This window comes from Mauremys reevesii, linkage group 19 (assembly GCF_016161935.1).
Source record: "Mauremys reevesii isolate NIE-2019 linkage group 19, ASM1616193v1, whole genome shotgun sequence".
NCBI lineage: Eukaryota > Metazoa > Chordata > Testudines > Geoemydidae > Mauremys > Mauremys reevesii.
In genome coordinates, this window is record NC_052641.1 from 1,216,263 (window position 1) to 1,228,129 (window position 11,867).

Below are 11,867 nucleotides of genomic sequence, written 5' to 3' on the forward strand. Positions count from 1 at the left end.
AGGCTGCAGCCCACCTTCAGGACTCAGCAGAAATGGCGCTTGCATCCCTATCTACAGAATTCCAGGCATGGCCAGGCTTCTGGATCAAACGTCCCCTCTTGTGCTCAAGTCACAACAGCTAGTGGGCAAAAGACAGGCTTTCATGGCATTTGAGAAAGCAAGATAGAGCCTTGGAAGACCCAGCAGGGTTTGTGGCACAGGGGGCACAAGGAATTGTCCTCAGATCCCACCGAGACTTCAACTCAGATTGCAGGATTCAAAGTCCCCAGTGCTGGCCCGTACACCATGGGACCAATAGGGAACCCCCAGACCTCTGCTGAGGATGACTCTGTGGGGGCAGCCCTGCATTTACTCACCAAGTTGTCATGCAGCAGTTTGCTGCAGCTCCCACAGGCCTTTCTTAATCCAGACTGAGAGGCCAATAGGCATGTGAGGAAGTTGCCCCTTTAGTCCCAGGCAGTATGTGGCCCTTCCTAGTGAAAAGAAGTGATGTCAAATAACATCCTGGAGAGATTCTGTTTTCCCTTTTGAGGAGAAACTGTTCCCTCTTCACCTGACCAGGGACTTGAACCCTGGACTCTCAGATTAAAAGTCTGATGCTCTACCAACTGAGCTAGCCAGGCTCACATTTAACAAAAGCAAATTTCATTCAGCAGAGAAACTAGTCATGAAAATGTGGGCAGGAAACAATACAGAAAACCTGCTACTCTCGCTCTCTTAGCAGTCCTAGCCCCAGCCTGCTCCTCCATCCGGCGCCCTGAGGCCTTATTCTTTTTTAAGTTAGCTATAAAATCCAGGAGAAAACACAGATATACGAAGCAAAACGAAATCACAAACAGAAATGTCATTGGAAATACAGAAATAAAAAAGGAAAATACAATCCCCATCACTTTACCGTGTCGGGGCCATTCCTGTATCGAGAGCACCCGCTAAGGTACATGTGTGCTTACGAGAAAGCTGGAGGAACTCATATCACAGCCAGAACATGAAACTTGACTGCTTCCAGGTGCCGCAATAAAACCCTTTCCCTGCTGTGACGTTGCACTCCGTGTGATTTTATGAAAATATGCTAATGAGTGTGAATATAAAGTGACTGGACTATGCTTCATGCAAAAGGTCTCTTGTAAGGTATCATTACAAAGCTTATAATCTGCTGTGTGTGTTCATCCTATTTGTATGAACCGATCATTCTTGGATCTGAAACTAGAAATATGAACTATAACTCTGAGGTCCTGTTGTAATGATGCAAAGTGTGGGCCATTAATCGTGGTTTGGACTTTTGATGGCTCCCATTAACCAGGACAACTGACTGGAGATGGCTCTGTCCTGCACCATCTGTGAGTCAGGCCAGGAAGAATGAAGGCTTGTGGGGGGGTCTCACAGGACATGTGACCATGTCACCTGGTACAGGAATCCACCTTAAACCTGGGGCTCTTCCTCAGGAGAGAGACAAAAAATTCCTGCCTTGTGCCAAAGCTGTATAAGGGGGTGGAACTGAACAAACATGGCTGCAGTCATGAGACATCCCCTAGCTACCACCTGAGCTGGAACAAGGGCTGTACCAGGTGAAAAGATTGGGCCCAGACAAAAAATAAGTCTAGTCTTTGCCTCTCAGTCTGTGCATATGGGACCTTTCCCTCCAGTGGTGGAGGATTCTCCCTTTTCATCTACTCTTGTCCCAAGCACCACAACTGGTGGGAATCTTAAATGTACAGAGGAGTCTTAGGAGCAGAAACCCCACCCAGACCTTCCATGCAAAGGTCTACGAGCAGCATGAGGGACACATTCCCTGCTCTGAGGCCAAATCTGCTATCCTGGAGGCTGCTGGTTCTTGGGGGTCACTTTTCAGCAGGGCCAGATTCGATGTGTGGGGCAGAGAGAGTGGGTGCCCTGGACTCAGGGTGCAGAGATACACTCAGCCCTCTCCCCTGCTTTGGGTGGGGGGTGCTGCCACCCCCTGCTGGAAGGTAATGGGAGGGGAGGGGCGCTGTGAGTCGCTCACCACCTGACCCTGGTGGTAGCAGTGGTGTGGGAAGCTCCAGGTGTTTCTAGGATCTGCTCTTTCCACCTGCCTGTAAAGTCCAGCTTTCCCCAGCACGTTCACTGCGGTGCAATTGGGTCACTGTTTCCATGGCTGCACAGCAAAGAATCACTCCCAGTTTCCCTTCTATCTGCGGCAGGATTAGCCTGTGTCAGTGATTAATGAGGTGGATCTTGTTGTAAATTGTTATTCATTCCCCACCTTGACAATTCACACAATCTGATTCCCAGCACCTCAGTGATCCTGGTAGCAGGAGTTGGGTCCTGAGACTTTCAGGGTTCTTTCCCCCTCCTCCTGGAGTGAACTCAGCTTTTTCCCCATCCCAGACAATCCATGAAATAACAACAGGGGCATAAAGAAAGAGGGGAGGGAACATCTCACGGCCAGGGCTGGATGTGCCCAGGGCCCCCTGCTTGTCCATTGTTTCCATGGAATTTGGCCCCCTGCTTTGCACAAGGGACAGAGAAGGATCTTGCTGTTCCTGTGTCTGTGCAAGGAAAATTGTTCTTCCCTAGGAAAGAGAGGCGGGAAATGGCCCCATGGTGGGACAATATCCTCAGGATTAAGAGCAAAGGACTCAGGCTGAGAACTGATTTAACCCCACTTATCTATTCGTAGGGGCAGACTGCTGAGCGGGCAGCCGAGCCCTGAGTAGGGGGTGGAGCTAGGCTGAGGAGGGGGCCTATAAAAGCGGCCGCCCAGCCAGGCAGCGGCACAGGAGCTGGTGAACAGGGCTGCTAACAGGGGAGTTTGAGTGGGAGTTAGTTTACAGGGGGAGTCGGAAAGGGCAGGGGGCGCGGTGCTATGTTCCCCAGGTGAGAAGGCTGATAGAGGCAGAGACAACAGCAGCCATGAGCCAAGCAGCAGAGTATACAACGAGGATGATTGCATGCGGCAGCTGCGGAATGTACATGGTCCTAGTGGGGGCACCAGAACAGAGGTATGTATGCATGAAGTGCCGCCTAATAGAGCTGCTGGAAGAAAAGATCGTAGGTCTAGAGATGCAGGTAGAAACCCTGGTAGAGATTAGAAGGGGGTTTGAGCAGCTGATGGAGCAAAGGCAAGCTGTGGCTGAAGGGGAATGCTCATGGGTACAGGGGGAAGCAGGGGCTAAGGCCTGTGAGGGGGGAATGCTGGATGGGGAACATGGGCAGTGGAAGCATGTGACCGTGAGAAGCAGGCCGAGGAAAAGGAGAGCCAGTGAGGGAGAAATAGAGCTAAGGAACAGGTTTGAAGGTTTGGAGAATGAGGAAGGGGTACAGCAGGTGGTAGCTGACGGTGGGAGACCAAGGAAGAAGAGAATAGCGGCTAGTCCGATAGAAAGAGGGGAGGAGTCGATGGTGACAGCACCGACTTTGGGCCCCGGGAGGATGCAGGATGGCTTAAGGGGGACTACAAGGGAGGATAGGAATGGAAGGAGCTTGCAATCAGGGGGAACGGGGGATAGGTTAGCAGACCGCACTGTCACCAGGCAAAGGCAGGTCTACGTGATTGGGGATTCCATACTGAGAAGGTTGGACAGGCCTGTGACCAGGGCTGATCCGGAGAACAGAAGGGTGTGCTGTCTACCGGGCGCTAAAATACGGGATGTGGACCTGCAGTTGAAAAGGATCCTAAAAGGAGCAGGTAAGAACCCATTGATCATCCTTCATGTAGGAACGAATGACACGGCTAGATTCTCGCTAGAGAGGATCAAGGGAGACTATGCCAGGCTGGGTAAGACGCTCAAGGAAATTAAGGCTCAGGTGATCTTCAGTGGGATTCTACCTGTCCCTAGGGAAGGGCGACAAAGGGGTGACAGGATTGTGATGATAAATAGTTGGCTCAGGGAGTGGTGCTATAAGGAGGGCTTTGGGATGTATGGGCACTGGGAGGCTTTCGGAGACAGAGAACTCTTCTCACGGGATGGGCTCCACCTGAGTAGGGAAGGAAATAGACTTCTAGGAGGGAGGCTGGCTCATCTGATCAAAAGAGCTTTAAACTAGGAATTGAGGGGAGACGGTTGGGAGAGGTCCAGGCACTCTCCACGCCAAATTTAAACATTGAGAGGGAGGACAGCAGGATAAGAACGGATATAGCCAGAGGGAGGGGTTTGGACAACAGGAAGAGTGGGGGGATGGATACTAGACCAATAGGTCATACTGGTGGTACTGTGTCCCTACCAAACTGGGTAACAAAGGTAAGAGAGGCCAAACAGCAAAAATTAGGATGTTTGTTCACCAATGCGAGAAGCCTAGGTAACAAAATGGAGGAATTGGAGCTCCTGGTCTGAGAATTGAAACCGGATATCGTAGGAATAACCGAAATATGGTGGAACGCTAGTCATGACTGGAGTACAGGTATGGAAGGGTATGTGCTGTTTAGGAAAGACCGAAACAAAGGTAAAGGTGGGGGAGTAGCATTGTATGTCAATAATGAGGTGAACTGTAATGAAATAACTAGTAATGGAATGGATAATACGGAGTCTGTTTGGGCAATGGTCACATTAGGGAAGAAAACTACTAGAGCCTCCCCTGGGATAGTGATTGGGGTGTGCTATAGACCGCCGGGATCTAGCCTGGATATGGATAGAGAACTCTTTAATGTTTTTAAGGAGGTAAATACTAATAGGAACTGTATGATCATGAGAGACTTTAACTTCCCAGATATAGATTGGGGAACAAATGCTAGTAATAATAATAGGGCTCAGCTTTTCCTAGACGTGATAGCTGATGAATTCCTTCATCAAGTAGTAGCTGAACCGACGAGGGGGGATGCCATTTTAGATTTGGTTTTGGAGAGTAGTGAGGACCTTGTTGAGGAAATGGTTGTAGGGGACAACCTTGGCTCGAGTGATCATGAGCTAATTCAGTTCAAAATAAATGGAAGGATAAACAAAATTGCATCTGAGACTAAGGTTTACGATTTCAAAAAGGCTAACTTTACTAAATTAAGGCGACTAGTTAGGGAAGTGGATTGGACTAACATATTTAGGGATCTAAAGGCGGAAGACGCCTGGGATTATTTCAGGTTGAAGTTGCAGGAGCTGTCAGAGGCCTGTATCCTGAGAAAGGGAAAACGGTCCTTAGGTAGCAGTTTTAGACCGAGCTGGATGAGCAAGCGTCTCAGAGGGGTGATTAAGAAAAAACAGAAAGCGTACAAGGAGTGGAAGATGGGAGGGATCAGCAAAGAAACCTACCTTATTGAGGTCAGAGGGTGTAGGGATGCAGTGAGAAAGGCCAAAAGCCGGGTAGAGATGGACCTTGCGAAGGGAACTAAAACCAATAGTAAAAGGTTTTTTAGCCATATAAATAGGAAGAAAGCAAGAAAGAAGAAGTGGGACCGCTTAAAACTGTAAACGGAGTGGAGATTAAGGATAATCTAGGCATGGCACAGTATCTAAACAAATATTTTGCCTTGGTCTTTAATAAGGCTAATGAAGGGCTTAGGAATAGTGGCAGAGTGACTGATGGGAATGAAGGTGCGGGGTTGGAAATTACAGTATCCGAGGTAGAAGCCAAACTTGAACAGTTTAACGGTAGTAAATCAGGCGGCCCGGATAATCTTCGTCCTAGAATATTAAAGGAATTGGCGAGTGAAATTGCAAGCCCGTTAGCGATAATTTTTAATGAATCTCTAAACTCGGGGGTTGTACCGTCTGACTGGAGATTAGCTAATATAGTTCCTATTTTCAAGAAGGGGGAAAAAAAGTGACCCGGGTAACTACAGGCCTGTTAGTTTAACATCTGTAGTATGTAAAGTCATGGAAAAAATATTAAAGGAGAGAGTAGTTACGGATCTTGAGGTCAATGGCAATTGGGACAAATTACAACATGGTTTTACGAAAGGTAGATCGTGCCAAACCAACCTGATCTCCTTCTTTGAGAAAGTAACAGATTTTTTAGACAAGGGAAATGCAGTGGATCTAATATATCTTGATTTCAGTAAGGCATTTGATACGGTACCGCATGAAGAATTACTGGTTAAATTGGAAAAGATGGGGATCGAAATGAAAATCCAGAGGTGGATAAGGAACTGGTTAAAGGGGAGACTGCAGCGGGTCGTATTGAAGGGTGATCTGTCGGGTTGGAGGGAGGTTACCAGTGGAGTTCCTCAAGGTTCGGTTTTGGGTCCGATCTTATTCAATCTATTTATCACTGACCTTGGAACCAAAAGTAGGAGTGGGCTGATAAAGTTTGCGGATGACACCAAGTTGGGAGGTATTGCCAATTCGGAGAAGGATCGGGATATCCTCCAGGGAGATTTGGATGACCTTGTAAACTGGAGTATTAGTAATAGGATGAAATTCAATAGTGAGACGTGTAAGGTTATGCATTTAGGGATGACTAACAGGAATTTTAGTTATAAGCTGGGGATGCACCAGTTGGAAGTAACGGAAGAGGAGAAGGACCTCGGAGTCCTGGTTGATCGCAGGATGACTATGAGTCGGCAATGTGATGTGGCCGTTAAAAAAGCTAATGCGGTCTTGGGATGCATTAGGTGAAGTATTTCTAGTAGAGATAAGGAGGTGCTAGTCCCGTTATACAAGGCGTTGGTGAGACCTCATTTGGAGTACTGTGTGCAGTTTTGGTCTCCCATGTTTAAGAAGGATGAATTCAAACTGGAACGGGTACAAACTGGAACGGGTGGAAAGGGCCACTAGAATGATCCGAGGAATGGAAAGCCTGTCGTATGAAAGGAGACTTGAGGAGCTCAGTTTGTTTTCCTTAACCAAAAGAAGGTTGAGAGGAGATATGATTGCTCTCTTTAAATATATCAGAGGGATAAATACCAGGGAGGGAGAGGAATTATTTCAGCTCAGTACTAATGTGGACACGAGAACAAATGGATATAAATTGGCAGTTGGGAAGTTTAGGCTTGAAATTAGACGAAGGTTTCTAACCATCAGGGGAGTGAAATTCTGGAACAGCCTACCGAGGGAAACAGTGGGGGCGAAGGACCTCTCTGGTTTTAAGATTAAGCTTGATAAGTTTATGGAGGGAATGGTTTGATAGGAGAACATGATTTAGTCAATAGGTCAATAACGTGTGACCACTGGTAATTAGTACTGAGGGTCAATGTTGGGATATTGAAAGTCTTTTTCCTGAGTGTCTGGCTGGAGAGTCTTGCCCGCATGCTCGGGGTTCAGCTGATTACCATATTTGGGTTCGGGAAGGAATTTTCCTCCAGGGTAGATTGGCAGTGGCCCTGGAGGTTTTTCGCCTTCCTCTGCAGCATGGGGCAGGGGTCGCTTGCTGGAGGATTATCTGCTACTTGAAGTCTTTAAATCAGGATTTTGGGACTTCAACAGCTGAGTCAAGGGAGAGAATTATTTCAGGAGTGGGTGGGTCAGCTTTTGTGGCCTGCATCTTGCGGGAGGTCAGACTAGATGATCATAATGGTCCCTTCTGATCTTAAGTTCTATGATTCTATGAATTAGTGTAATGTTAGGCCTGGTCCAAAGTATTTTTAAAAAATCTCCAGACAGACGCCATAGCAGAGACTCAGCATGCTGCTGCGTGACAAGCATAACGGAAAGCCAAAGAATCAAATGGACGCTCATGGAGGGAGGGAGGGGGGACTGAGGACGCAAGCTATCCCACAGTTCCTGCAGTCTCCGAAAAGCATTTGCATTCTTGGCTGAGCTCCCAATACCTGTAGGGTCAAACACATTGTCCACGGTGGTTCAGAGCATAGCTCGTCAATGTACCCCCACCCCCAGAAGGAAAAGGGAAAAAAATCGTCTCTTGACTCTTTTAAATGTCACCCTATGTGTACTGAATGCTGCTGGTAGACGCGATGCTGCGGCACTGTACTGTAGCATCCTCCCCCCCCCTCCTTGGTGGCTGATGGTGCAATATGGCTGATATCTGTCATCATCATCAGCCTTGTGGCAGATGGTGTAGTGCAATAGGACTGCTATCCATCCTCATCATCAGCCCATGAGTACTACTGCTTCTCAGTAGATGGTACAGAACGGCTGGTAACCGTCTTCATCATAGCAACAGGGGGCTGAACTCCATCAGCCCCCGCCCTTCATGTGTAAAGAAAAGATTCTGTACTGCCTGGACTATCATAGCAGCAGGATGCTGGGCTCCTCTCCCCCACCCTGCTTGATGTCCTGTCTGGACTATCATAGCAGCTGGAGGCTGCCTTCTCCTCATTTCATTTCACTAACAAGTCACTGTTTCTTATTCCTGCATTCTTTATTACTTCAGCACACAAATGGGGGGACACTGCAATGGTAGCCCAGGAAGGCTGGGGAGGGAGGGAAGCAACAGGTGGGGTTGTTGCAGGAGCATCCCCTGTGAATGGCATGCAGCTCATCATTCCTGCAGGATCTGACACAGAGTGGCTGTGCTCTCTAGTTCTCTGATACACTGGATCTCTAGTACACTTGCCCCATATTCTAGGCAGGACTGATTCTATTTTTAAATACCATAAAGGAGGGATTGACTCGGGGAGTCATTCCCAGTTTTGTCTTTTGCGCCCCCGGCTGATCTTGTCCAGGAGCATCTATGACAGCAGCAGAAGGTATAGTGCAGTAGGACTGGTAACCGTCATCTCATTGCCAATTTACAATGGCATGGTAGACGGTACAGAACGGCTGATAACCATCTCTGCTCTCATGCAAAAGCAAATGAATGCTACTGTGTAGCGCTGCTGAATCGCCTCTGTCCGCGGCATCTAGTACACATACGGTGACAGTGACAAAAGGCAAAACAGGCTCCATGGTTGCCACGCTATGGCGTCTGCCAGGGTAATCCAGGGAAAAAGGGCACGAAATGATTGTCTGCCGTTGCTTTCCCGGAGGAAGAAATGACTGACGACACTTACCCAGAACCACCCGCGACAATGATTTTTGCCCCATCAGGCACTGGGATCTCAACCCAGAATTCCAAGGGTCGGGGGAGACAGCGAGGGGGTGGAACAGGGGCCGAGTTTATGCTTTCCGGATTGCCTGCAGCAGGAGTGCACATGAGATAGGTGCTGTGTATGGTCTTGTTCACAGACACAGACTAGACTGTGTTCATTGTTCACAAAAATGTATCTTTGCAAGGAATTCACTCCCTTTTTCCCATCACACAGCTTCGACTGTCTCCAGACCTGCCCCAGCATCCCCCTCACAGAGGCTGGCACAAATTAGGCGGCGAAAGAAAAAGACATGGGACGAGATGTTCGCTGAACTTATGGGCTGCTCCCGAGACGAGGCGGCCCAGCAGAGCCAGTGGAGCGAGACCCTCTCTCAGTACCAGTGCTCACACAGCGAACGGGAGGAGAGGTGGCGTGAGGAAGACAAGCAGGCGACTCAAACGCTGCTTGGACTAATGAGGGAGCAAATGGACACGCTCCGGCGCCTTGTGGATGTTCTGCAGGACCGCAGGCAGGAGGACAGAGCCCCCCTGCAGTGTATCTGCAACCGCCCTCCCCTGCCACAAAGTCCCATACCCCCCTCACCCAAAATAACAAGAAGGAGAGGCACCAGGGGCCGTGAAAACTGTCACTCCACTCCAGCAGAGTGCTCAATTACCCAAAAGCTCTCATTCCCTAAATTTTGAGAAGTCCTTCCCTTCCTGACTCACCCAAGCCCCAGTCCCAGTTTCATCCCCTAACTGTTTAGTTGATTATTAAAAATACTTTGCTGTTAATTAGTGTTTCCATCATGTTTTTGTACAGAAGACTGTGATTGAAGGGGGGGTGGGGGGAAGGGGGTTGGTAATTGCATAGGACAGTCACCTTTACCAGGGTACAGACACGGGGGCAGGATCAGCAGCAGGTCACACACACAGTGCAGTCAGTAGGTACCCTGGTCGGTATGGGAGGTGGTTTCCATGTTCTGTGTGGGTGGGGGGTACGTGACTTGGTAGCAAGGAAGGGTGGTTACAGATCTTATGCAGCAGTCCTTGTCCTGGACCACAGAGCCACGCAGCAGGGGAATCTGTGACCGTCCTCCCCCGTCGCAAGGTCACATAGCCCCCGCACACAGAGTCCCAAAGAGGAGGGATGGCAGGCTCCGTTGAAACAACCAGTCCAGCACTGCGGACCGCTCTAGGAGCAGGAACCTGTCATTCCTCGAGTTTAGAAGTGGTCTTTACATCACTACACACCCTACCCAGCACAGTCTGCGTCCCAGTTTCAACCCTTTAATGCAAAGTCATTAATAAAGAAAACGTTGTTAAGTAACAATGAAACATGGATTTTATTTTTACACGTGTGTTGGAAGTGGGGAAACGGGGTGAACAGGGTATGTAACTGCAGAGGAGAGTCAACAGTAACTGGGTAAACAAACAGGGGCAGGTTCAGCTTCTCTGTAAACAAAAGTAACAGTCAGACGTTACCCCGCTCACCGAGGAACCTAGCTTTCAAAGCCTCCCGGATGCACAGCGCTTCCCGCTGGGCTCTTCTAATCGCACGGCTGTCTAGCTGAGCGTAATCAGCAGCCAGGCGATTTGCCTTAACCTCCCATCCTGCCATAAAGGTCTCCCCCTTGCTCTCACAGAGATTGTGGAGCACACAGCAAGCTGCAATAACAATGGGGATATTGGTTTCGCTGAGATCCGAGCGAGTCAGTAAGCTCCTCCATCTCCCCTTGAGACTTCCGAAAGCACACTCCACCACCATTCTGCACTTGCTCAGCCGGTAGTTGAAGAGTTCCTTGTCACTGTCCATGGTGCCTGTATAGGGCTTCATGAGCCAGGGCATTAGCGGGTAGGCTGGGTCCCCGAGGATCACTGTAGGCATCTGCACATCCCCAACAGTTATTTTGTGGTCTGGGAAGAAAGTACCTTACTGCAGGCATCTAAACAGACCAGAGTTCCTAAAAACACGCACGTCATGAACCTTGCCCGGCCATCCGACGTTGATGTTGGTCACACGTCCCCTATGGTCCACCAGTGCTTGCAGCACCATTGAAAAGTAGCCCTTTCGGTTAATATACTGGCTGGCCTGGTGGGCCGGTCCCAGGATAGGGATGTGAGTTCCATCTATAGCCCCACCGCAGTTTGGGAATCCCATCGCGGCAAAGCCATCTGTGACGACCTGGACGTTTCCCAGGGTCACTAGCTTTCAGAGCAGTAGCTCAGCGATTGCGTGGGCTACTTGCATCACAGCAACCCCCACGGTAGATTTGCCCACAGCAAAGTGGTTCACTACTGACCAGTAGCTGTCTGGTGTTGCAAGTTTCCAGAGGGCTATGGCCACTCGCTTCTGCACAGTGAGGGCTGCTCGCATCCGGGTGTCCTTGCGCTTCAGGGCAGGGGACAGCAAGTCACACAGTTCAAGGAAAGTGCCCTTACGCATGCGAAAGTTTCGCAGCCACTGTGATTCATCCCAGACCTGCAGCACTATGCGGTCCCACCAGTCCGTGCTTGTTTCCCGGGGCCAGAATCGCCGTTCCACAGCATGAACTTGACCCATTGCTACCATGATGTCCTCGGCGCGGGATCCCGTGCTTTTTGAGAGGTCTGTGCCACTCTGAGACTTCATGTCCTCACTGCGCTGCCGGAGCCTCCTCGCCCAATTTCTCAGCAGCTGACTGTGGAAGAGGTGGACGATACAGTGCGAGGAGTTGTCAACGGCTATAAGTGCAGCAATGATCGCAGCGGGCTCCATGCTCGCAGTGCTGTGGCGTCCGTGCTGTCACTGACCAGAAAAGTGCGCAAACAGATTTCCCGCCGGCGTTTTCAGGGAGGGAAGGCAGGAGTGACAGTTGAATTATGACAGTTACCCAAGACCACCCTCGACACATTTTTTCCCCCAGCACGCATTGGGGGCTCGACCCAGAATTCCAATGGGCAGCGGGGACTGCGGGAACTGTGGGATAGCTGCCCACAGTGCACCGCTTCCA

General features: G+C 49.6%; 1 non-coding gene across 1 annotated transcript; it reads right to left on the reverse strand.

The window, feature by feature from the left end:
* Positions 1–550: 550 nt before the first annotated feature.
* Positions 551–623, reverse strand: TRNAK-UUU. Its single transcript has one exon. It is a non-coding gene; the product is annotated as a tRNA-Lys (tRNA).
* Positions 624–11,867: the final 11,244 nt, after the last annotated feature.